The sequence below is a fragment of the Myotis brandtii genome, unplaced genomic scaffold (assembly GCF_000412655.1).
Source record: "Myotis brandtii unplaced genomic scaffold, ASM41265v1 scaffold23, whole genome shotgun sequence".
Classification (NCBI taxonomy): Eukaryota; Metazoa; Chordata; class Mammalia; order Chiroptera; family Vespertilionidae; genus Myotis; species Myotis brandtii.
In genome coordinates this window covers 6,849,325-6,875,841 of record NW_005358649.1, presented here as the reverse complement: position 1 = coordinate 6,875,841, position 26,517 = coordinate 6,849,325, and positions in this window count along the sequence as shown.

Sequence of the window (26,517 nt, the reverse complement as noted above, 5' to 3'; positions counted from 1 at the left end):
AGAAATAGGAAATTATTCGGGAGCCTTTTTTCTCATTATGGTCTTGATGCGAAATTCATTTCGTGGTTGCTGAGCATCTTGGAAATACAGTGGATGGTTGCAACTACATATTCCTCTCCGGTGATTTTACTATAACTGCTCAAATAACAAATGATAAAATGTTTTAGATGGTATGTTACTTATTTGCTTGTCTTAATGTTGAATATACTTAGTGTTTTCAGCAGGAATTATGTTTTGGAAGATAAAAATAGCATTCTAATATTCTAGAAAATGTGAATAATTTGGAAATATTTAAATGCATAAATATGGTTTGAATGTATAATACTAAAATTAAAATAGGATTTTTTGCAATACTTTTCTCTATTATTTTCTGTCTATACTAATTATTCTAACATACCCTGAGGTATGTAGAAATAAATTAACTATGTTTAAGTGATTATTATTTTTTGGCTAGGACCTAGTAGAAAATAATATTTGAACAGGAAATAGAATTGTGACTTCTAGATTTCCATTTTTGGGCCTTATAGGCTAGAAGGCAACTATAATTAATGATTAGAATAACATTCGTAAATCAAATCCATTCCAAAGAGAAGATGAAAAAATCTGACTTAGGCAGCCTTTCCTTCAGAGTTTGAAACAGGTTTTAAAATCACTTCAGCTGGAAAAACATTTTTATCAGATGGCAACAATTTTCTCACATTTTCTATAGTTCTCCATATCTGCACTGTGATTCTTCTTAAAGCAGAATTTAATAGATATGCAGTAATCATGCCTTAGGGCATCATTATTATTTTTTTAATGTAAGTACTTTTCCAGAATAATTTATCTCAGGCCTAACATTACTTTGGGCCTAGATATCAGGGTCAAGGTGGATGAGATACTTCAACTAAATTTAGTCCTGAAGAAGTAGGTCCTAAAATACTTTGCACTGGTTTTCAAATAATGAAAACAAGGAAGTACATGGTCTTGGATAAATACAGACCTTTTTCAACTCAGGGTAAGCTAATTGCTCCTTGTAGAGAAAATTAGCAACTGAATATTAGCAATTGTTTGCTAATGTGCTTATTTTTATTTCTGCAGGAAAGAAGCTGCTGGCTGATAATATTGCATTGGAACCCCCTGGGGTGTGAAGACTCCCCTGGGACAGTCTCTAGAGCAGCGGTTCTCAACCTGTGGGTCGCGACCCCTTTGGCGGTCGAATGACCCTTTCACAGGGGACGCCTAAGACCATCCTGCATACCAGATATTTACATTATGATTCATAACAGTAGCAACATTACAGTTATGAAGTAGCAACGAAAATAATTTTATGGTTGGGTCACAACATGAGGAACTGTATTTAAAGGGCCAGAAGGTTGAGAACCACTGCTCTAGAGGCAGCCTGGAGACTGGAGAGCTCTCACTTCCTGTCCATAGACACAAACAACCGAGGTGTGCCTTTCCTATTTGCAGATGACGAGAGAGAGAGAGAGAGAGAGAGAGAGAGAGAGAGAGAGAAAGCTTCAAAAGGTGAGACTGTTTTGTTTGAAAAAGTGAAGACTGAGGATGTAACAATTTTCCTTACATAAATGAAGCCTTGTGAAGCTCTAAGGAAGCAATAGGGACGATAAGCAAGGGTTGGAGACAGGGACCTTTGTCAACACCCAGGGCAGTATGTCCCCAGTCATCGTTGCTCTTCATTAATGGAGTAGTTTGCTTGCCAGGAGGTTGGGGTTTTGCATTACTGGGAATATTCAACATAAGCATTACAATTTAGTTTCACTTTAAAAAACAGACGTCTTTCTAAGAAGACGTGGTTTGAAATGAGAGAGCCAATACAATGAGTAAAACAGGACTGAACAGAACTATTGTACAGTAACGCGTTGCTTTTCATTACTGGGATTCACAATGCGATTTGGAAGAGAGGAAAGATGTAGGGGTCTAGGCTCAGGGAGGTTCTAGCGAGATGGAGAGCCGAGGGGAAGTGCCTGCTTTGGTTACATGATATCAGAGTTAAGAAATAAAGAGGTACTCAGCTGGGATGCTGCACCAAACCTTCCGTATGAGGTAAGACTGTAAGACTGTGGATTTCACCCTCCCTGAAGAACTTTCTATTATGAGCATGTGACATGGAAGTTCTCTCAAGTAGCATTACCAGCTGTTTTCTTCCTCCCTCCCTCCCTGCCGCCCTCCCTTTCTTTTTTGGTTTTTGTTTTATAAGGTCTGTGGTCTTACTTTCAGTGATAAAGCAGTTTTATGAGGATCTCAGGAATATCTTCTACTTACAGCATTTCAAGGCCACTGCACTATCCTACTGCTTGACTATCCATCCTCCTCCACTTCCTATTAGCTCGATGACTATATTCTGATTCTGTAAAGTCCTATGTAAGTCTAAGCAGTAAATGCTGTGTCCAGTCCTACTGGGTAGATAAAGCAGTTTTATGAGGATCTCAGGAATATCTTCTCCTTACAGCATTTCAAGGCCACTGCACTATCCTACTTTTTGACGATTCCATCCTCCTCCACTTCCTATTAGCCCGATGACTATATTCTGATTCTGTAAAGTCCTATGTTAGTCTAAGCAGTAAATACAGTGTCCAGTCCTACTGGGTACCATGCCCATTAGGACTAACCCTAGGAATTTCCTTATGATTGTGTCGTGCCTAAGGATGACCTACTGAGCCCTGCCAACATCAGTCAGTTACTCATCCCAGCACTGATTTTCTCCTGCTTTTTTTTCACAGCATTTACCCAGCCCTCACACCTCTCTTTTCACAGACGTGCAATGCTATATAATGGCGGAGGCTTTGCTTCCCAGCTTTGTAGCACTATACCCTGCTTCAAATTATTTTGCAAACAAATTGGAGTGTCAATGCAGAAATATTGCCATGCTCATTTTTAATTGAAATCACTGCCTTTATGGAAATGGTATACTAAAATAATTCTCACTGAAAAATATTTTCAGCGCCTTTATACAATTACCAATGCTCTGTATCAAGAATACAATTGGCCTCAAACAACTTCTCAATAGTCGTCAAGAGAATGATAAATATATTTGATTTTAAGATCTAACCTTAAAATGGAAATGATATGTCTGTTTTTTTTTTAAGCAAAATTCATTATGTTCACACAGACTGTGTTTAAGAGAGTTGTTTTGGAATGAAAATTCTTTGCAGCTAAGATCAAATTAATTTATTTGCAACAATGACATTTTCCAGCTAAATGTTATATTGTACTCTTCTAAAATCTATTTTTGCCTTCACTCAAGTGGAGACAAATCTAGTTTTTCCCCCAAAGCATCACCAATTTTCTGCTCCTTCTTTTTGGCACATCCCCATTTTACGGGAGATATACACCTTAATATTTTCTGCTCAGCATTATAAAAACTTCCAGAAAGGGCATTTAAATATTACACTGGCCCATTTAACCTCACCTCCACCAACTGTAAGAAATTACACAAAGAGCTATAGTTGTTACTATGGGAAAAGGTGGAACATTTAATTCACTGGATTTGGTTTCATAAATACTAATAATAATTTTTAAAACATTATTAGAACATTTATTCCATATCCTTTGTAATATATTTTTCTCCCCTTTTAAACGAGGCTTTATATAGTCTTATTTTTAATGTCTCGGGTGAAGGATCTTTCATAAGCCCTTAAAAGATGCCCAGATTTGAATTACTCTTGCTCAGAAAATTATTTGATGTTTAACTTATATTCTCCTTTATTCAATTGTAGTTTTTCTATCTCACAAAATTAATTTTGCTCATAATTTGCCCCTTAAATCATGTAGGTAATTCTCAATATTTCATCTTTCTTAAGCACAGTGCTATTTAAATTTGCAGAAACTCTGAAGGTGACTAAGATTTCCTTTAATTTTTCATTTTTGATGAAATTATACAGATGTTATCATTTAAATATTGTCTCTTAATCTCATAAAAAAAGTTAGAAAATCCCAAAAGACCTTTAGAATTTATAAATTTCCCTGTTTATCTGATATTTCCATTTGGTTTCCAAAGCACATCTCAACATCATCATGCTCAAAATGGAGTTGTTGATTTTCTTCTCTAAATTTAATCCCAAGTAGAGAATTTGGACATCTCCCTTTAACCTGGCCTTTTTCTCAGCCACCTCACACAGTTAATCTAACATAAATCCAGGTGTTTGTAACTTGAAAGTATAAACTGATATTGATCCATATCTTTTTATCTCAACTGACACCACCCCTGGGCAGGCCACCATTTTTTCCTGCCTGGGTTTTCACAATAGTCTCTTAACTGGTCTGCTTCCATTCTCACACCTTTTAACATTGTTTTTCACAAAGCAGCCAGAGTGATCTTTGTAACTCCTGCGCCAGATCATGTCACCTCTCTCATGAAATCTTTCCGAGACTTTCCCATTGCACCCAGAATAAAAGCTGAATTGCTTGGTTTACCAGTTCAGGCTTATCTTTCCAACCCCATTTCACATTAGACTCACATTCTGCCCAGGATGGCCACCACCACCAGGAGTGAACAGTGCTATGCTCCAGCCATAGCGGCTTCCTCTCTTCCGTGACCCAACCAAATGCTTCTAAACCAGGCTCTTTCCTTTCTGTTCCTTATGCCTAGAAGTCTCTTCCCCATATTCTCCACATGGCTGATCTGCTTACCTTCTATGGATCTCAATCTAAATGGCACATATTCAGGGAATCCTTCCCTATCTATCCGCCTTAACAAAGCTTGATCTCTCTCATCATATTTCATTAGAACACCTCTCATAATCCATAATTACCTTGTGTAATATAATTATTTCGTATTTATTTTTTTCACTCCCAGTAGAATATAAGCTACAGTGCCATAGTCAGCCATTTCTGAAAGGAACCATGGCTCTTTTTAGAGAAAAATGGTAGTTAGAAGCCATGATCTGGGTGCTAAGTGTCCACATTGTTTTTGGGGTACCATTGTTTCCAGTTCTTCCCAGTAGATAAAGTGACACATCTCCATTTATATTTCATATACTTATATTACTCTCTATTGTTTTTGAAAACCGTGGCTTGTAATCTTTTTTAATTTTAAAAATTCTGAAGTTTAAAAATAATGTGAATAGTATAAAATATTCTAATATAGAAATGCATCAAGGTCAAAGTCTCATGTAATCTATCTACACTGTTCAAAGAAAACCATTCATAGAATTTTCTATGTATTATAAACAAACACACACATTTTAAAGTGAGTTCATGCTATACATTTTCCTACAAATAGTTTGTTTCACTTAATACAGCATGGCCATATTTCCATGTCCATACCCAATAAGTGAACATTATTCACTTTTAATAAATATGTAGATTTTCTTAATGTGGTTAAATCATGTTATTTAACCAATCCCTTACTGATAAACATTTAGATTTTCTTCTATATTTTTCTACCATAGCCTGCATTCTTCAAAAATGTCAAGGTCATATACGACAAATAAAGACTGAAGAATATTCCAGATTAAAGGAGGTTAAAATGGCAGCATGTTTAAAAGTAATGTGTCATCCTAAAATATATCCTGGATTGGTAAAAAGTTATAGTTTTAATACATGGTGTTTTATTGGCAGAATTGGCACACTTTGAATATGGACTGTGCACGGGTAATACTATTGTGTAAATGTTAACTGTCTTGATTTTGTGCTGTGGTTATGCATAAAAATGTCCTCATCCTCAGGAAATATCCACTAAAGAATTAGGGACAAGATGTACCATGTCTACAACTCACTCTCTAATGCTTCACAAAGTAACACACTCATACCTCTCCCTCTCTCTTTCTCATCTATCTATTGAGAGAAAAAGAGAGGATAAATTACTAGCAAATGGGGCAAGTTGTAAATAATTAAATCTGAATAAAGGGGTTATGAGAGCTCTTTGTTTTACAACTTTTTCAATGGGTTTATGAAAAATTAAAACTTGCAAATATTTTTCAAAATAGGCAATATGGTTTCATCTTTTATTTTTTCTAATGACACTGCCTAGGATGATTGAGCCTGAAACAGCATCTCTTCTTTTCCCAAGTAAAATGTAAATTAAATGGCTTGAGGTGAACAGCAGCATGTGAAATACACAGAACCAGAAATTTTCACAAAGGACAAATGGCAACAAGATTTATTAATATCACTTTGTTCTTAATTAAATGGGCTTTATAATGGCTTTCCTTGACCATGACTAGTCCATTAGGTGCAAAACCACATTGAAGAATATTATTGCTTAGTTTCTTTTCCTTTACAAAGAGAAAAATCTTCTAAAATAGCTTAAACTTGCCGAAAGCAACTTCAAGATGACCCAACTCTCCCCAAGTGACTTCTCAAATTCTTAAGCTATTATCTTTCTGTTCAAACCCTTTTTAAAACTTTCCCCCAATTATATCAGCCATCTAATTGCTAAGCTAAGATTCCTATAGACTATCTCTATCAAAGGATCAGGATAGGGAATGATAAACCTCTTAACAAAAACTTAATTCTGATTCTTTTCCCAGATTAAGGTATCTTAGCAACCTGTGAAGCATGTTATCTGCTGATTCTATCATTTTGAGCGCTTTGTTGAACCCTTGAATTGACCTTGTACCTGTGCGTCTCCCCTTGTGTTGGTTCTGTTGGTCCAGGTTATATAAAATGAGATTGGCAAACAGAAAGTGATGTGACCACACACATCTAAATGTATTTAACCTTTAACACACAGTTGGTTGTTTATAAACTTATGAACCAGAATCTTTCTTTTTGTTCTCTGTCTCCTGGGAATTACAGGTCTAGCTCTGCTCAGTGGGTGGCAGTGATGAGGAATAAGAGCTTAGTTTTAGCTAATTCAAGGATTTGAGATGAAAGAAGGGTCAGCGCTAAATGCAGCCCGAGTTGCTCTAGCTGGGGGAGCCTGAGCAGTGAAGCATGCATTGTGGTCTAACTTTCAAGAGAAGGTTCCTGGTCACACCACGTCAGGATGGGTGACTAATTGTATGAAAGCTGCTCACTTCTTCAAGTATTCTGGCTCTGAGTCCTGGGAAGTGGAACTGATGAGATCAAAGGACGATGGTCAGTGGTTTTGAGAAATTGAGAAACTGCTGTGACACAAGCTACCCACTGGCCATGTGCAATACATGCTTCATCTTGCCTTCCGCCCCGCTGGCCACTCCATCACCATCTCAGCCGTGAGCCCTCCTTGCTCTCTGGCCCTGTGAGAGTGTCCCGGATTCAGTCTTCCATCCTCTTCTGCATCTCCTCTCATTCACTAAGGGACCACACCCACTCGCAAGGCCTTAAATATTAGCCATTCTCTGTATACTCACATTCCCCCCCACCCCACACACACACACCCACCCTGTAGCCCACACCTCTCCAGAATTGGCTTCTGATTCCTATGCAGAGAAACCATCTCATAGTTTCCAGGTGGATTTATGTAATAAGTATCCAAATCTCATTGTGTCCAACAAACTCCTTCAATCTTAAGTCTGTGATTCCTTCCAGAGATTATCCGCTTTAGTAATAGGCGAACTCAGGACAAAATAATACTTGATTGTTTTCTTTCTATCACACCCCACATGCAACGCTATCAGCCATTCCGGAGGCACTGTTTTCAAAATATCCAAAACTCAGAGCCCTTTTCATCACCTTTATCATTAGCACTCTAGTCGGAATACCATGATGTCTTGTCTGTATTACCACAGTAGCTACTCACTGGTCTCCCTTATTCCACTTTTGCTCCTACAGTCCACATCGGGCACAACCGCCAGAGGGGTCCTTGTAAAAAAATGTCAGATCATGTCCCTCCTCTGGTCAAGTCCTTTTGATGGTTAAGCCATACTTCTCACGGCTTAGAAACCCATGTCTGGTGGGGTCCCCCCCCCCATCTGACCTACTTACTACCACACCACGCTGGTCAAGTCCTTTTGATGGTTAAGCCATACTTCTCATGGCTTAGAAACCCATGTCTGGTGGGGTCCCCCACCCATCTGACCTACTTACTACCACACCACAACTCTGTCATGTGTTCCATTCTAGCCTCACCTTTTTTCCTGTTCCTTAAACAAGCCAAGCGTACTTCCCCCTTAGCACCATGGAACTTGCGGATCCCACTGCCTGGGATGCAGCTTCCTCAGATGTACTCAGCTTCCGCAGCTCTCTGCACAGACGGCAGCTTCTCAGAGAGTTTTCCCAACCGCTATCATCTAAGGAAGCACCCCCTTCGCCATTCATGTAGCCACATGTTCCATTTCCCTACGCAATTGTTCTTTTTAGTAAATATCATCACTTGTATTTATATGTTTGTTTCTTTTCTTTCAATCCCACCAACATATCCATGGAAGCACAGACCTCTGTTTGATGCTTTTTTTTAAATACCTAGGACAGTGTCAGGCATAGGTAGATGCTCAATAAATATCTGTGAAATGAACTAATTGCGATTTTTCTATGTGGAGGAAATAAATATAATAAGTTATAAAACTTTTCATCTCCTACGTAACTTTCTGGAATGGGTAATTAAAGTAAGGATTGGCAATTATTGAAGCAAAGATGTGAATTCCTTATTTGTGTGTCCTCCTTTCTGCTCTTCTGTAAAATGGGGACAATGCTGTCTTCCTAGTTTACTACAGGGGGTTGGTATGGGCACTAAATCAGACGCTGTCTCAGAAGCATTCCAATTCTACCCAGCATTACGACATTCAGTCTTTCTATGGCATCTTGTGCACGAGAAATCCTTGTGCTTCACTGAATTTCAGTTGCTTTGTTTTGCCTACATTTTTCTGACCAGTAAAATATTGGTTAACATAAACTTGGAAAAGTTTCTTATTAGAAAGCATTACTATTTGCTTTGTCCTATGAGCATTATTATCCATAACCTAGATGAAAAATTTGAAAGCATGTATAATTCACAGATGCTAAAATCCTGGGAAGAATAGCGAACATGTTGAATTATGCCAGCTCAGAAACCTGAGATAAGATACTCTGTGAATTACTGGAGTGGAAGATGGGTCTGGAAGAGAGGTTTGCATTCTTTACTAGTGTATTTCCAGGTTTCTGAGCTAGCACAGAATTGAAACGATGTTTTCTTAACAAAACAAGCAAGCAAAAAGCACACTCACAAACATTGGTAAATTTAGTGAAATTCAATAATGTTTTAAAGGGGGGCAGGTGGAGAGGAGGAAGGGTTTCAATTGCAGCAAAGTACGTAAATTGGATATGAGTTATTTCTGATTTTAAAATGTTCCTGGGCCACCACTGGCCCTTTAATCCCTGTTGAATTCCTCCTCGTAAAACTCAATGGTCCTCTCTCTTCTCCCTTCGCTCTCCAATCCCATCTCTCCTCTTCATTTCCTAGCTCAGAATTGCCATCAAGAACTCCAGTTTTCCCCACTCTTTTGCTTTGTTTTGTTAGTCCTCACCTGATGATACTTTTCCATTGATTTTTGGAGAGAGTAGAAGGGAGAGGGAGAGACACAGAGAGAGAAACATTGATGTGAGACACATCGATTGGTTGCCTCCCACATGCGCCCTGACCAGAGCCAGGAATAGAGCCTGCAACTGAGGGATGTGCCCTTGACTGGAATTGAACCTTGAGACCCTTCAGTCCATGGACCAGTGCTCTATCCACTGAGTCAAACTGGCTAGGGCTCTTCCCACTCTTGAAGGTCAGCTTTCCTCAGCTCTCAAATCTATCTCAGACCCATCATCACAAACCCCTACTTACCAAGATGCTCAATAGAGTTGAAGGACCTGATTGTGGTGGAAATCACCATATTTAGAAAGAGTATTAGTATCAAAGAGCAATTATTGTTATTGTAAATGTTATTCGTTTAATTACTATACAGTATGAATGACTTTTTAAATTACAAAACATCTGAGGAAAGTTTTTGTCAAACCTGATACTCGAAGATTAAACAGAAAGAGGAGGCATAGCATAGCGATCTGTAGGCAAGCTGACCCTGTCTCCAGCCTTGTTTCAACTTGATTGGCTGTGCAACTTTGGACTGGTTACTTAACTTCCCTGATTTTCAATTTTCTCATCTCAACATGTGATTAAGAGCAAGTGTTCCTCATGGTGTTATTTAGGTTAAATTAAATAATGCATATAAGGTACAGAACACACTCCTTGACATGTGATCAGTGTCTGTGTTAGCCATCAAAATAATGTTTCCTTACTCAGAAATCTCTTTTAATTTTCTAATAATAAAACTTTCAATGTCCACTGAAAATTTAGCTTGAAAGAGTTTGAAGAGTATACTGAGGACATTTACCACCAATATTTTTCTTCTACCTATCACTTGCCAAACTGTCACAAAGATTTCTTGAAAATATACTTCAATGGTTTCTGTATTGAAGGGAATTTATTTGACTGGCAGAATGAGAGAGAAACTATTAGTAAATACATTTTACCAATTTTACAACTCTCCCGGGTAGCATGATATCAAGACTTGATACTGTGATCCTAAATAACACAGCTGAACTAGAAATTGTTTAATTTAATACCAATTTTCTTTTTGCTAAATCCCTATGCCAGCCTTTGACAAAACCCAGCCCTGTGCTGTCAGATGTGATAGCCACTATCACATGTGGCAATACACACTGAAATTAAAATGAATTTGAATGAAATAAAACTAAAAATTCAGTTACTCGGTTGGACTAGCCACCCTTCTGGTGCTCAGATGCCCCCTGGCTAGTGGCCCCTGGATGGGAGAATGTGCATACGAAGCATTTCCATCGTTGCCCACCACTCTACAGGACACCGCTGCCTGAGCATCAGGTGACTTGCAGCCTTCTTGGCGCGGTGCCTTCAAAACTGCTTCCTCCTGGCTCATCCCTGAAATGCCTTCTTTCTCTGAGATGTTCCTGTCCTTTGTCTTAGATTATCAACTAATAGGAAGTCAGGTGCTGAGGTGCCAACAAGGAGAGAGCTCCAGGGAAATGAATGGCTCACCTTTCATCCCCAAAGCAGTACTTTTCAGAGAGCGGTTCTAGGATGACTGCTCTCCTAATCAACTGGAATAGTTATTTAAATTGGAGAATCTTAGCCACCGCGTGAGATCTTCCGTCTGCTAAGAAGCAGCTTTCTCAGCCATTGTTATGGATGTTGAAGTTAGAGGACCATAGCTGAGAAGAGCAACCACTATTGGTATCCAATTACCAAGAACCTTACAGTTGGATGTCAATTTGCATGGGAATGGAGAGCACTGGCCAAAGGTACCAGAGGAGATATTTTTTGGGAAGCTTTATTTTTGTTGCTCTTCAAATTATATAATGGAAGACCATCTACATATAGGTTCATTGCGGACTAATCGACTAGCATGACTCAATGTGATAAAACCCACATACCTACTAAGAGAATTAAAAAAAAAACAACAACACACTCACACACACAAGTGCTCTTGACATGAAGTACTATTTTTTAGTATTTTGAAATTATGTTCACTTTTTTAATGCTTTCATTTTATTTTGTTATGTCTATTGAGGTATAACTGACAAAATTATTAGATGTTTAAAGTGTAAAATGTGATGATTAGTTATATGTATACATTGTGAAACATGTTAACTTTGTATTTTGGTTTTAGGTCATTTAAAAATTTCCTATTCAGAAGGAAGTAATTAAAATATTTTTAAAGTAAAATGAGTGAGAGAGGAAAAATGAGGAAAGCAAAGAAAAAATACACTTCTTAAGTAAAATTGAAAATTGTATCATTGACTAGACAGAAAAGAAAAAAAAAATTGTCAAAACCAGAAGCAAAACCAAACAGTGGAAAATCCTCTGGCAAGTGTTATTAAGGAAAAAAGAAAATATAATTAAATGATACTGAAATGAAGGAGAAAATATAAGCATTGATACAGACAATATTCAGATGATTATAAGACAATCAGCTAAAAACACTTTAAGTCAAGTTTTGTTTTCCTCGTTATCCAGGTTTATCATAAAGCCATACAAATTAAAGCAGGGCATTCTGCCACAAATCAACCGGAACAGTAGAGAATTTGGAAAGAACCCTTCAAAGATGAATGGGCTTCTTATAGGATCAGTTGGAAATGGTTGGAACCTGTAAGTTAAGATTTCTGGTTGTCTCTTGGATTTGGAAGTGAGTGCTAAGAGTTATGTTATTAAAACTGTGACAATATGCCTGCCATTGTGGCTCCATTGTTGAGCACTGACCTATGAACCAGGAGGTCACGGTTCCATTCCCGGTCAGGGCACATGCCAGGTTGTGGTCTTGATCCCCAGGAGGGGGTGTGCAGGATGTAGCTGATCAGGGATTCTCTCTCATCATTGATGTTTCTATCTCTCTCCACCTTCATCATCTCTCAGAAATCAATAAAAACATATTTTAAAAAAACACACAAAAAAACGGACAATCTGTTTACATTGAGAAAGTGGGTGTATAGAAAGCGAGAGTGAGTTCTGGGGTTGAACTTAAAGAATGAACAAGAGCTTTCCAGAGATTCATACATGTTACAGAATCTTCTTAGTTAATAAGGGTAGAGAAAGAGGAGTCCAAATGTGGTAAGCTTAGGAGATGAACCTTGTGGCATTAATTCTAAGGAAAATTCAAGGGAGTATGCTTTCAATAGGATTAAATTCTACAGAGAGGAGTAAATTTAGTACTATTTACTATGTGTTGTTTGGCAGTATATTTATTGGGGAAATTGCATGATACCTATGGAATTAATTTTAAAACAATTTTTAGGATCGGCTTAGCTTGGTGCTATATTTTTTTTCTGTGAGTTAGATGCATTTTATATTCAGCAGCAGAAATTGAGCATTTTTAAAAAGTAAATCATACACAGAAATGACATTTTCATGCAAAAAAATGAAGGATGTTCATACAGTTTAATACCAGGAGAATACAATGAATGCAATTGCTTGTTGCTCAAGACATCATTAATAAGCTGTTGTAGGCACGAAAAATAAGAGACCCAAATGGAAATTTCAGAGCAGCTGGTATGCTGACTTTTCTGGTGGGAAGTGCTCCTATTTTTTTTTTAATTAATCCTCACCTGAGGAGTGAGTATATTTTTTCCATTGATTCTTTTTTAGAGAGAGTGGAAGGGAGTGGGGGGGAGGAGGAGGAGGAGGAGGAGGAGGAGGAGAGAGTGAGTGAGAGAGAGAGAGAGAAACATCAATGTGCATCGATTGGTTGTCTCCCACATGGGCCCTGACCAGGGCTGGGGATTGGACCTGCAACCCAGGTACATGCCTTTGATTGGGAATTGAACCCACAATCCTCTCTGAACCACTGATGCACAGGCCAACGCTCTAACCACTGAACATACTGGCCAGGGCGGGAAGTACTCTTTAGGGTGACTATGAGAATATAATATCTCTCGAATATGTGGGAACAATCTTAGAGGCTTTGAATAGAATTACATTATTACAAATAAAAGCATAACTGAAGAATCAGCACTAATTCATTTACAAAAACAAAGATTATTTTCATGCTTGTAAAAAATGTTAAGATATTTTTAATTGTTTAGAAGTTTAAATTATAATTAAATTTTAAAAATATTTGTTGAGACTAAGGAATGTGTGTTCCTATTCTATGTAAAGTATCTGTTCTATTCAAAAGAAAAAGAAATGCAAACCTTTTACAAAATTTAACGGGAGTATAGTATATATGAGAAAAGTGTGCAAAAGCATGCGATGCAATGATTTTGTTTTTCACAAACTAAGCACTCTAAGCACTCTCAGTCCCTAAGAGTCAACACCACCTGCTTTCTACAACATACAATCTCTCTCTCTCTCTCTCTCTCTCTCTCTCTCTCTCTCTGTGTGTTTATGTGTTTACAAACATGACCAAATGTACTTGAATATTGGACCCTTCAAATCTTTATTGTTTAAAGTATTACATAAGTTTCCTTTTCCCCCCATTGACCTTTCCCTGGCCACACCCACTCCCCAGCACAAGCCCTCACCCCCCCACTGTCTGTGTCCATTGGGCATGCATACAAGTCCTTTTACAATCTATATTTTTAAACACTAGATACCTGATTTTCTACAATGTAAATAAATAACAGTTCACTGAAGATGGTGCTTTTGTTGGTTCTCTTGTTTTCTCCCTTGTTTAGGTTATCACCTCATCCAGGGCAGGGATTATGGCTTGGACTCTGTTCAGTTTCTCCAGCTGGGCCCAGTGCAGGGCTGGGGGCATGGTAGACATTCAGTCATTAAACTGACTAATGAAAATGGAAAGAATGGGAACGAGGAAAACCTGAGGACAGTGGGAGCCAGGAATTATTCCTCGTGATAAAGGTGTTTTGGTCTTGGTGACACTGAAGTCCCAACATATACCTGGACCAGTTCTCATTCTCAGCATGACTCAGTGCAGCACAGAGGGGACGATCATTCTCCAGAGCTGGCAGTGGGCCTCAGAGGATAGGATGTGAGAGAGGAGGGTTGGTAACTGCCCCATTTCTGATTCTGTATGATACCAGCATGGTTCTCTAATACAATCTGACACAAATCTCCAATCGTAAAAAATGTGGGCAAGTTTTTCCCCTTTCCCTCCTCAGGGAAGTTAAAATAGTCACCTTCCAGGGACTTCAAGGAGATTATAGTTAAAGGAAATGAATCTCACTAGTAACATATTATCATTGTTTCTTCTACATATATCTTAGATTTCTCTCTCAATCTACTTACTGATAAATATTAGACACATAAAATGAATACAAAAAGGAGAATAATTAGCTATAAATTTGACTGCAATGGATCACCTAAATATTGTTAACAAACTTGACTTTCTTATTTTCCCATCTTACAAATGACATTTAAGTCAGCAATACTAATAATAATTGAGATTAAGTGAATGTGTACTAAACCAGCCCTGTAATTGACAGAAGTGAACCCATTATAGCCTCACAATGACCACACCCAGATTCTGTGTTGTCCTCATTTTGAAGAAATGAGGCTTCCCCTCTGGCTAGAGCCCCAAATCAAATGGGCCTGTAACTGGAAATCCAATCCAGGTCTGCCCACTCCAGAATTTGGGCTTCTACTACTAGAAGATAAGCCATATCTTATCATTCTGATTCTTTGGGCCTTTACCAACCATTTGGTACTTAATACTGTTTCTTTAATGACTAAGCAAGTATCTTTTTAATTAGAAAACACAGCAGTGCGGGGTTATGTCTCTAAAGTGCTGGCAGTCATTCCCAGAGAGATCCCTCTATCACACCAGGAAGGGCAGCTGTGTATGCAGAGGTAGAATCCACAACTAGAAGACAAGAGTCCCAATGACCACCTGCACCTTAAAACGGAGTCCGAGGAGCATCTTGACAAATCTATACACAGATACAGAGAGCACTTGAAATTCTGACCAATGTAGTCACTTCTTTTGGGTAAAGACATTGTCTCTGGAAGGTCCAGTTATAAATAAAAGGTTATCTGTTAGTCTCCATTATTACTTTAGCATGAATGAAATTAACAAATAAGAAACTGAACAAAGGGCACCATAGCAGTGAAAGGCTCCCTCCCAGCAAGGGTGTGCAGAGAGGTACATCCGTGGAGAGAGAGAGAGAGAGAGAGAGAGAGAGAGAGAGAGAGAGAGAGAGAAGACAGCAATTTCTTAGGCTCTGATTATCTCCCCACCCAGAGGGGCCCTCTTCTCTGGAGATAATGGAAGGAGAGTCCAAAGTAGCTTCCTGTTACTCTCAGAATGGAGTCAGGAACTGGGGTCAGGCTCTCTTCTCCAGAAAACCTTCCCCATAGATTGTCGTCCTCTGCAGCTTGTCACAGGAGCCCGTGTGGCCTACTTTCCAGCCTTGTTTCATACTTTACTCCCACTGTGGATTTTCCCACAGCTTTGAACTTCTCCCAATGCACCTTTGGGCATTTCTTCAAAGTGCTAGAGAACTATTTTGAAATGAATGCATATGTCTGTGTTTGCTCAATTTGCTAAGTTACTAAAATTCCAGGAAAAAGGGTTTTGACTGCTATAATCTACAACTCTCCCATGTATAGTTTTATTTTATTACTAGAGGCCCGGTGCATGAATTCATGCGCAGGTGGGGTCCAGCCAGCCTGCCCCGATCGGGACGATTGGGCCTGGGCCGGCAGGGGGCAGGGGACACGGGAGGATGGGAAGTTGGCTGGCTGGCCCCGCCCCCGATCAGTCCAGTTGGTCAGTCGCAGTGCGCATCATATCAACTGGTCATTCCAGTCATTCTGGTCACTATACACACACACACACACACACACACACACACACACACACACACACACTAGGGGCCCAGTGCATGAAAATTCGTGCATGGGGGATGGGTCCCTCAGCCCAACCTGCACCATCTCCAATCTGGGAGCCCTCAGGGGAGCCCTCGCTGAATCTGGCTGTAAATTTATTGTGAAGTTTAACAAAGCTAGTCACCCGCCTTCCCCCCTTTCTTTCCTTCACCTTGAATTGCATTTTAAACATTTTTCTGTTAGGATAAATACATGTTATTTGATCTACTGTTGAAGGGCCTATCCTTCCTGGGTTGGGATATAGAAGTACCTTCCAGAAGCAAAGGAGATGCCTTGGCTGTTGACACCCCCCTTTGTGGCGACAGTCATGCTCTAGTCCAGTGATGGCGAACCTATGACACGCGTGTCAGAGGTGACACACGAACTCATTTTTTTGGTTGATTTTTCTTTGTTAAATGGCATTTAAATATATAAAATAAATATCAAAAATATAAATCTTTGTTTTACTATGGTTGCAAGTATCAAAAATTTTCTATATGGGACACAGCACCAGAGTTAAGTTAGGGTTTTTCAAAACGCTGACACGCCGAGCTCAAAAGGTTCGCCATCACTGGTCTAGGAGATCCCACAACACGTCTGCCACCAGAACTATGACTCCCAGCATTCCTGGTGCTCCCCATACTCTGGGCTTCTGCTTCTGGTCCAGGGGCTGCTACCAGAACTACGATTTCCAGAATTCCTGGTGCTCCCCGCGCTCTTGGTTTTTTTGCTGTCCAGCCCCACCCCCCCGGCTGCTCGGCATGCGTAGGCCCAGAGTGGCTGGGGGTTATTCTGGGACCCCGGCCGCTCCGGGCCTACGTGCCGGACTACAGGCTCAGAGCGGCCTGGGTCCCGAGGACGCTCGTCCCCGGAACCAGGCTGCTTGGCGCCGGCGCACACGCAAGTGGCCACCCTACCCCCAGCCGCTCGGCGCCTGCATATGCAAATTAACTCACCATTGTTGTTGGGTTAATTTGCATACTCACCCCTGATTGGCTGGTCGGCATCGGGAAGTTGCAGTCAATTTGCATCTTTCTCTTTTATTAGTATAGATAATTTTAAAATGTATTTTTATTGATTTTAGAGAGGAAGGAAGAGGAGGAGATAGAAACATCAATGATGAGAGAGAATCATTGATCAGCTGCCTCTGGCACAACTCACACTGGGGATTGAGCCCGCACCCCGGGCATGTGCCCTGACTGGAACTCGAACCATGACCTCCTGGTTCATAGATTGATACTCCATCACTGAGCCATGTCGGCCAGGCTCCCATGTGTAATTTTAAATACAGTTAAACACCAAACAGGTTTCAAAGAAGCAGATAGGAATAAAAATAAAACACACATGACTAAATAAACCTATTCCTTTAAAATCTGGTAGATTATTTCAGGGTATCTAGAAGAAATGTAATATGTTCAATTAAAAATGATTGAGATATGTTATTTTGTACTTTAAAATAGCTGTCACATTAATTATTTATCATTTTTATTCTCCCTTCAATAGTAAAAAGACAAATTTTATATAGCCGGATAGTTATTATAAAGCTAACCAGTTACCTTTGTCTTTCTTCATGCTTTTATATTAAGCCCTATAGACTAAGCACTTGGCTATAAATAAAACTATTGATGTTAAAAGGTCATAGATGTGACCTTTCACATGTTTCTTCTCCACTGTATCTATATACACTGTATACTTTACAGGGAGAGGAGATTCTTTATTTAAGAGAGCTTAAACTGTTCAAATTTGTAATGTACTGGGGATTTTGGAATGTCTAGGGGACTTAGTGGATAAAGAACTGACCTTTCATCTCTGAACCCAGACACAGCCCAACCTCAGATAAGCGAGAAAGTTCTGTGGCAGTTGCCTGTATGATAAACTGGTACTCTCCACTATCTTCCACCCAATTAAGCATTACTGGCAGATCTGGCCTCAAGAGGCACATGGGGTATAGAAATGGAATTACTTCTACTGCTAGAGAGGGTGTCTGAACCTTCAAGATAGGATTTTAAAGTTATAAATGGGAAGCGTTGGCCAAAGTAGCCTTTACAGATAGAAACCCATAAACCCGGGAGAGAGTTATCCCTTCCTTCCACCATCACATGCAAATTTGAGATACTGGAATACTTTCAAGATTCATACTTTCAGCTTTTATTTGGCATGCCTTCAAAGGCAATTTGTAACATTAATTTTTTTTTCAATTACAGTTTGCATTTAATATTATTTTGTATTAGTTTCAGGTGCAGAGCATAGTGGTTAGACAATCATATTCTTCACAAAGTGTTCCCTCTGATATTCCAGAACCCTCCTGGCACCGTACATAGTCATTACAGTATTATTGACTTCTATTACATTGCAGGAAAGAAAGAACTTGATGCAGTAGGTAGTAGCACTTGTGTGCAGTGATATTAGCATGCAATACCATTTGCTAGAAGAGCCAACTTAATATCCACAGCAAGGTATGGACTAGAGTTTCTAAAATCTATCCTATATAATAAAAGCCTAATATGCTAAGTGTCTGGTCGACCAGTCAGCCATCCACCCAATCAAAACATAATATGCTAATGATATGCTAAGGCCGCTCAATTGCTCGCTATGACGTGCACTGACCACCAGGGGGCAGATGCTCCAACCAGTAGGTTAGCTTGCTGCTGGGGTCCGGCCGATCGGGATTGAGCAAGATGGACCAGACATGCTCTGGAGCCCTCCCGCGGTCCCTCCCCTGCTGGCCAACCTCCCACATGCCTCCCTGGCCCCGACTGTGCACCGGCGGGGTCCCTCGGCCTGGCCTGCACCCTCTCGCAATCTGGGACCCCTCTGGGGATGATGGAGAGCCAGCTTTGGCATGATCCTGCAGACCAGGCCAAGGGACCCCACTGGTGCACGAATTCATGCACTGGGCCTCTAATATATATATATAAAAGGCTAATATGCAAAGTGTTACTTCGGGAGTTCAACTGGGAGACTGGGAGTTTGATTGCTCGCTATGACGTGCGTTGACCACCAGGGGGTGACCCCGGTCGGCAGCCGGCAGCTAGGGAAGGAAGGCCCTGGCCGGCAGCCGGAAGGCCCCAATCGGCCCTGATCACTGGCCAGGCCTAGGGACCTTACCCATGCACGAATTTTGTGCACCTGGCCTCTAGTATTAAATAATGCACAAATCCCTGCATTTTATTTTGGAGTATGTGATATAAAGCTGAGACAAGTTTTCATTTTATTATTTAAAATTTACTTCCCTAACATTAAAATGAATTCCCTTTTCAAGTAAACATTGGGAATAATTAAAAGAACATGTTAGATTCTTGAGGAAGTGGTTGCTGTTTTTTACATATTTTGATTTTCCAATATACAACCCAAGAATGCATAGTAGGGGCTCACTATCTACTTTATGATGAATGAATAATGATGGAGTAATGAGATATTATTGCCTATGTGGAGGCCCTTGTAAGTTAAAAAAAATGTATGTTTAAATTTTGCAGAAATATTGAGGGAGGGGAAGTTAAATAATTCCTATAAAAATATTCAAAAAATCTAAAATTTCAATAATGAAAGGTATCAAGTTTGACTCGAGAAGAGCCTTTAATAGAAGTTAATACAGTGATTAAGCATCTTTATTATTCTCCTTAAGTAGTGCTTTCATTTACATGCTACTTTTTAAAATTAACAAAAGAAAAATAATTTTTTTCCTGAGGATATTTAACATACAAGAAAAGTGATTAAAAAAAAACCCGCTTTGATTAGATTACATGTTTTCATTTACTTAAAAATGTTTTTCTATATTTTTGCAAGTGTTATACAGTAAACATTGTTTTAAACCAGGAGCTGTAACCTCTAAAACAAATACTGCTCCCGAAATTCTCTCATTATAATGTTCTCTTTAGCCATCATGCATGTTCAGAAAACTAACATTTCACTCTGTAAATCTGAAAATCAGTAAGTCCTTTGGACATTAGAGGGAGAATACTTGAAAATTTTTATGTCATGAGTAATTTGATTTGAAAGTTGAGTGAAGGTGAACTCAATAAAGGTGAAGAGTTCAAATTCAAGAGCGGCAGAATCAGAGTGGCTGGGAGGGACCAGAACTTGAAAATACTTGAGGGAAATTGAGCTGAGTGGTTCAAAAGAAAAGTGAACAAGCCTATTTGATCTATGTACACAGATGATCTGGATACTTGATACTATTCAGTTTGACCAACATTATTAAAGTTAACCAAATCATTACTCAATGGTTCTTCAGTGAAGACATGAAATGTAAATGGCATAAAAAAATTAGCTAAATAGAATAACAACCTGAAAAAAAGAAGTAAAATCTAAGAGATTAAAGGGATTAAACAAAAAAATATATATGACTCATAGACATGGACAACAGTATGGTGATAACCAGAAGGGAAGGGAGAAGGGAGAGATGAAAGTGGGCAAAAGGGGGTGAATGAACGATGCAGTGCGCAGATGATGTTTTGTTGAGTTGTACACTTGAATGTATGGTTTTATTAACCAGTGTCACCCTGGTACATTCCATTAAAAAAAAGAGATGAAAAAGATCAAGATATGAGACATCTGAACCATTATCAAATTAGAGGTAAGAAATGATGCTACACTTTGTCTTTAAAGAGGAGATTAGAAATATGGGCTGAAAATCTGAGCAGGATTGGAGTAGAAGATTGATGTGATCTGATGAAGAATCAAAAGCTAAACTTCAGGTTTTGTGACTAAGGATTTTTGGTTTTATGTTTTAAGATATTTTAAGATGATCTATTGTCTCCATATGGCTTTTCAAAGGGGGTTTGGATGTAATCAGTAAGAACCATTTAGAAATGGCTTATTCTGGAAATACTATCTTCTGACACTCACTAGTTTTCCTACCTAACGTGGGAAACTAAATACGAAACCCAGAATTTGGACACATAAATTTGAGCCTTTCCAAATCTTTGTTTATAGTTAAAGGTGGGTTTTGTTTTTTTTAAAGAAACTATAGAAATAAAGCTTTCAGTTACTTGGAGTAAATCACTGATTACAACCACAAGTATCTGCAAAAATCACTTTCATGTGAATTCCATATTCTCATGACCTTCTTATGTGTCCCCTGAATAGCAGAAGTAACAATTGTAGTTTAAATAGCTAGTTGATTTTTAATTTAATAGGTGTGTGTCTCACTAAACACAAAGGCTGGATTATGTGTATTATTACACCATTGTAGCTGACGTTCCTAACTGTATGACAGACACACAGTAGGAGCTGCATAGCTGTTGAATGAATGACTGAATCTGTGAATGAATGAAGCCTTCCTTGAGCTGTCATCTTGACTGAACTTGCATGTAAGAAAATAGATGCCTAGAATTAAGTGGCTTTCCACTGCTCAGAAACGATTTTTGCTATTCAAAGGATAAATAATACTTTTACATTTCACTGACTTGGAAATAAGCATTTTTTCCCCCTAGAATCTGAACAAAAAGCAAAAATACAACAAAAACTCCACAAAATATTTAAGGAATAAAATATAAACGTAAGTAAGAAAATACAAGTCATTGATGATCATTATGAATTTTTAATTTTTTTTCTTATTTCTGATATACAAAGGGTTGTTTAGGGGTATCATACGCCGTAATTTAAAACCATGTCCACTTATTCAATGCCTGCAGGCACTCAATGCACACATAGTAAAAGCCAAGAGAGGACCTCTTGCTTTAAAGATGATAACACCCTTGGAATGTTAATAGTGTAAAACTTTCTAAAGGAAAATTATTCTTTACTGAACAAGGAATGGGTCAGACGGGCTTAGTCCACTTTGCACCTTTGTGCCAGGGAATCTCCGGGCTTAAATTACAGCAGCTTCAGCCTTTGCTTTTCAGTCTCTTAATCCTCAAGGAGCATAGGTTTCAGTTCAAGACAACTTCACACAGAACATAAGACCCTGTGAGCCTGCCCAAGTTATGACGATCCCTTTTTTTCAGCTGTGATCTTTCACTTGCATCCCCTAGTAAAAACGAATTTGAGGCAAACCAGTGTAGAATAATTAGTGCATTTCCAAAGAAGGGCTTTTTTCCACTCCGCTATAATGCAATGCATGGAAAGCAATAAATGCTTTCATGTAAGCCACTTGTACCTGTGGTTTTCATCACTGTTTCATTGGGATCCCCCATTAGAGAACCTTTGTGAGGTGCCCGAGCTGAAGTGAAAAGAGACGCTGGCCTGGGAGGTTTTCCATCTGGTAGCTTACCCCATTACTTAAACAGGCTACGTCTTAAAAAAAAAAGTTATACAGGTTGAATTGGGGCAATTATGTTTTGATCTAAGACATATATATTTGTTGATTATTTCCAGGTGTTTCTTTAAAAACATGTTTTCTTGATCTATAATTAATATTTTGCTAATGGAGCTCTAGCAAAATGCCACAAAACCCCTCACCATTTCTCCTTGCCATAACTGATAAGAACTAATAGTAACCATATTCAGATTCTTAGGTTTTTTAAGCATTATCCTAGTTTGTGTCATAACTATTATTTAAAATTATAATATCCAGGTGCTGTATATAGCATTTGATCAAAGGGAATAGAAATGTAATGAGTTATAAGTTTTCTCCCCGAGGACTCAAACTGTACATACTGGGGGTGGGTGTGATTTATTTTCGGAGTCATTCTGGAAATAGTTATGAAAACCTTTAAGTATTGGTAACCGGGGTTATTGAATCTGCTAATATTTACCACTTGTGGGGGGATACAGGAGTGCATTTTCCGAGGCAAAAACTGAACCAACATGTCTTTAAAAAAAACTCTACATATCAGAAAGCGTAACTATCACCTGCTGATTTTTTAATGAATATTTCCAGACCCATATGACATGTTCATAGAATAAAAAAAAAAATCAAACTTCAAAATTGACCTTTAGAGATAACCAAAAGTGACACTTGATTTTTTTTGATGGTGATGAATGCATCCTCTAACTTACAACGAACAGTCGAGCTATAATTTTATGGGAACATTTCTAATTTTTCTCACATTAACCTTGTGTTGAGAAACGCTGACAACTTTGAATCGCAGGACTAAATCCACGTCTCATTCTTTGCCATCCGTGAAAACGATCCGTCCTTTGCCTTGAAGCAAATGCAACAAGGAAGCGTCAGAAGAGGGTTGAACACGTAAAAAAAAATTTTTTTTGATCTCCCTCAAATATTGTTTGACCTTAATCACTGTCTTCCAACAAGCTTAATGTGACACCACCTTGAAACAGGAACACATGGCTCTCACGTCTGGCTCTGGGAGAGAAGCCTGATTATTAGTTCTCCGTGTGATCTTTTCAGATTGCACTGATGAGACAGAGCTTAATCTCGTTTCTCTCCTCTCCAGGACCACAAACCACAGGCCGTTTAAGGCGGCCTGAAAATCTCTTACATCTGGAAGAGCAATAATTCATGGGATTTCGCCTGACAGCCACGACAGGCAGCGGGGCAGCCAGAAACAACCGTCTCTTATGTTGTGCTATTTGCAAAAAATCAGGGGAGGAGGAGTCAGCCCAGGACCACATCCTTCTTTAGCATATGTTAGTGGAGAAAACCCTTTTATTTTCTGCCAGATGCTTCATGAATAGGTCCTAAATATTACATAGACAGTAGCTATCACTTCCAAACAAAATTCCTGGGTGTCTGCTGAGCTGCAAAGCATATGAAGGCCTATTGTCTGGCGAAGGGTCATGGTTAAATTTGCACAGGTTTGATAAAATAGATATTTCAGATTCTGCACGTGATCTACGGGCAGTTGCACACCCCGCTGTGTGCGAATATGAAACCATCTTCTGACTGGGATTATTTCATGAAATGTATAGGGGATTTGGCTACAGTAACTTTTACTGGGCAGCTTAGAATGGCCGGCAAAGTCCTAGAATTTACTGCAGGACACAGCTTGCACTGTCAGGCCCCGGGTTGGTGTTTATGATTTCTGCAGAAGCAGAAATAAACAACTTCTCCTTAATGGTCTTCTTTATGTGTAGGCGGCAGTGGTCCTATCTGGTCTCGTCACAGTAGCTGGTGCAGCGGTCTGGCCCATTTCATGTGGAACCAATGTCTGAAAATTTGCATTTCTGCTCTTCTGACTTTTCTGTGGTGGGAGCCAGAAGTCGGGAAATAGCCTGCAAATGTTTGAATGGGTCGCATTCCACTCTCCTGTTTCCAGTGCTATAAATACATTGTGAATAGAATGACTCAATTTTAAGACTCTGACAGAGAGAAGAGAAGGAAACAGACAGATTTATTTCCCGATTGTACCTTGTCAATAAACCCTGTAAAAAATACTCATCAAAGAAAATTTAAATGACTTTGTGGAGGAGCCTGATTTCCTGAAGTATGCGATATAGTAAAGTCACCACTTGATATCCATGCCGAGGCATACTGAAGCGCTGTTAAGAATTATATGAGAAATAAGCACAAACATATGAATATGTTAAGTGTCTATTTTCTTATTTAGGTGAAAGTAAAAAACAGTCATTACCTAAAACATTCCCGAAGTAACAACAGTTTAAAAAGTTCCAAATAATGTTGATATACACTACATGGAGGAACAGGCAGAAAATACATTTTTTAAAAAACGAGACAACTGTTTCATGCCAAAAAAAAAAAAAAACAATCCCTTTGCCAAACTACACATTGTTAACTCAAAATGTGTTCCATGTGGAAATAGGAAGACGGATTTTAAGGAAAAGGCTAGTGATCTGAAGTCAGCTGGCTCCATGCCTGTCAACTACACATTTTGGCTTCTAGTTTTACAGCTAGAATTAGAAATATTTATTTCCCGTTTAAGACTAGTGCTTTTCCTTTGCCTAGTAAACCAATGCATTTGCTTGGAAACATGCATATAGGGGTAAAACCTTCCAGGCAGTTCACAAGGGAAGAATAATTTAAAATCTCTTGTAGGCAGGATATTATAGGTTGGAAAGATTGTATTTTAGCCTGTTCTCATTTGGGCCAGCCGTTTGCCAGCATTTTTGTATACTCATCACATTTTCTGGGAAGAAATTAAATTACCGAAACCCAGCTCTTGAGTGTGAAAGCTTATGACCACAAGACAGACACATCTTTGGAAGACTCATATCTCTACCGCTGATAATATTTACCTATCACCACTGTTTAGAATTATCAACGTCAACAAGCCTTTAGAGAGCCTGTTCCTGGTTTCTTTGAAGTAGTCATTATACTGTGGGCTTATGCCTGTTACAGATGGAATTCTGCTAGGCAGCATGAACCCACAGCTCCGAACAGTCATTGCAAAGACCTTACAAAGGGAATGAGTCTTGATAATGTTTTGTTTTTTAAAATCTCGATGTGGGTTTGGAGGGATGAGAAGAGATAAACCAAAGAACGTATATATTTATATGCATAGCCCACAGACAAAGGCAATAGGGTAGTGAAGACCTGGGGCGGGAGGCGTGGGGGAGAGAAGGGGTTAGGGGCTAAGAGGAGGGGGAGAAAGGGGAAAATGAGAGATATCTGTAATACTGTCAATAATAAAACAATATATTTTAAAATGAAAAACAACAACAACAAATTACCTAAAACTCATTTGCTAGTCCTACCAACTTCACACTTGGGCAACTTAATTTATCATACATTTGCCAGCACTGGATCTTCGCAGAGACATTCAGAGTATTTTTACATTGTTTTATGTAATATGAACTAGTGGGGATTAGAAGTTCCAGTGCATGTGGAGGAGCAGCTTTTATTTCCGTTTCACTCTCTAAGAGGCAAACTCAGAGGCTTGCGGCAGCCAGGTTTTGGGGAGTTAGAGTGGGCAAGGGCTATTTATCGCAATTCTGAGGGCACAAAGCCCCAACTTTTCACACATAGCCCCTTGCTGGAATGCCTGCATTTTATTTATGATTTTGGATTTTATTTCACAGCATTCCAGTTTAGTTTAGCATGATGTATTTAATAACCATGTCGACTGTCTTAATTACCCTATAAAGCAGGGTTCCACTGGCATTTGACCCTCCACGGCATTCCAGAGAAACTGCAGGACCATGATAATTACCAACTGCCTGTGAGAAAATTAAACAAAAAGGCCCAACTTTTAAACCACCGTTTTAAACGACCTATTACATCTCGGGAATAAATCATTGATGAAATAGCCTGCTTAACAGGAAAATAGCTATTCCATAGGAGAGAATTTCCCCCTGCGTGATCATGGAGAGAATATTAAGTATTCTTCAGCTCCAAAGGTTAGATTTTATGTCTGTCCAATGCCTTTTAACGACACATTTTTGTGTAATTTTACTGTAATCAAGGCCTTTTCCAATAGAGGTTACAGACTGTGGGTATTTTGTCAGTCTTAAACATTTTTCTATCCATAGAATAT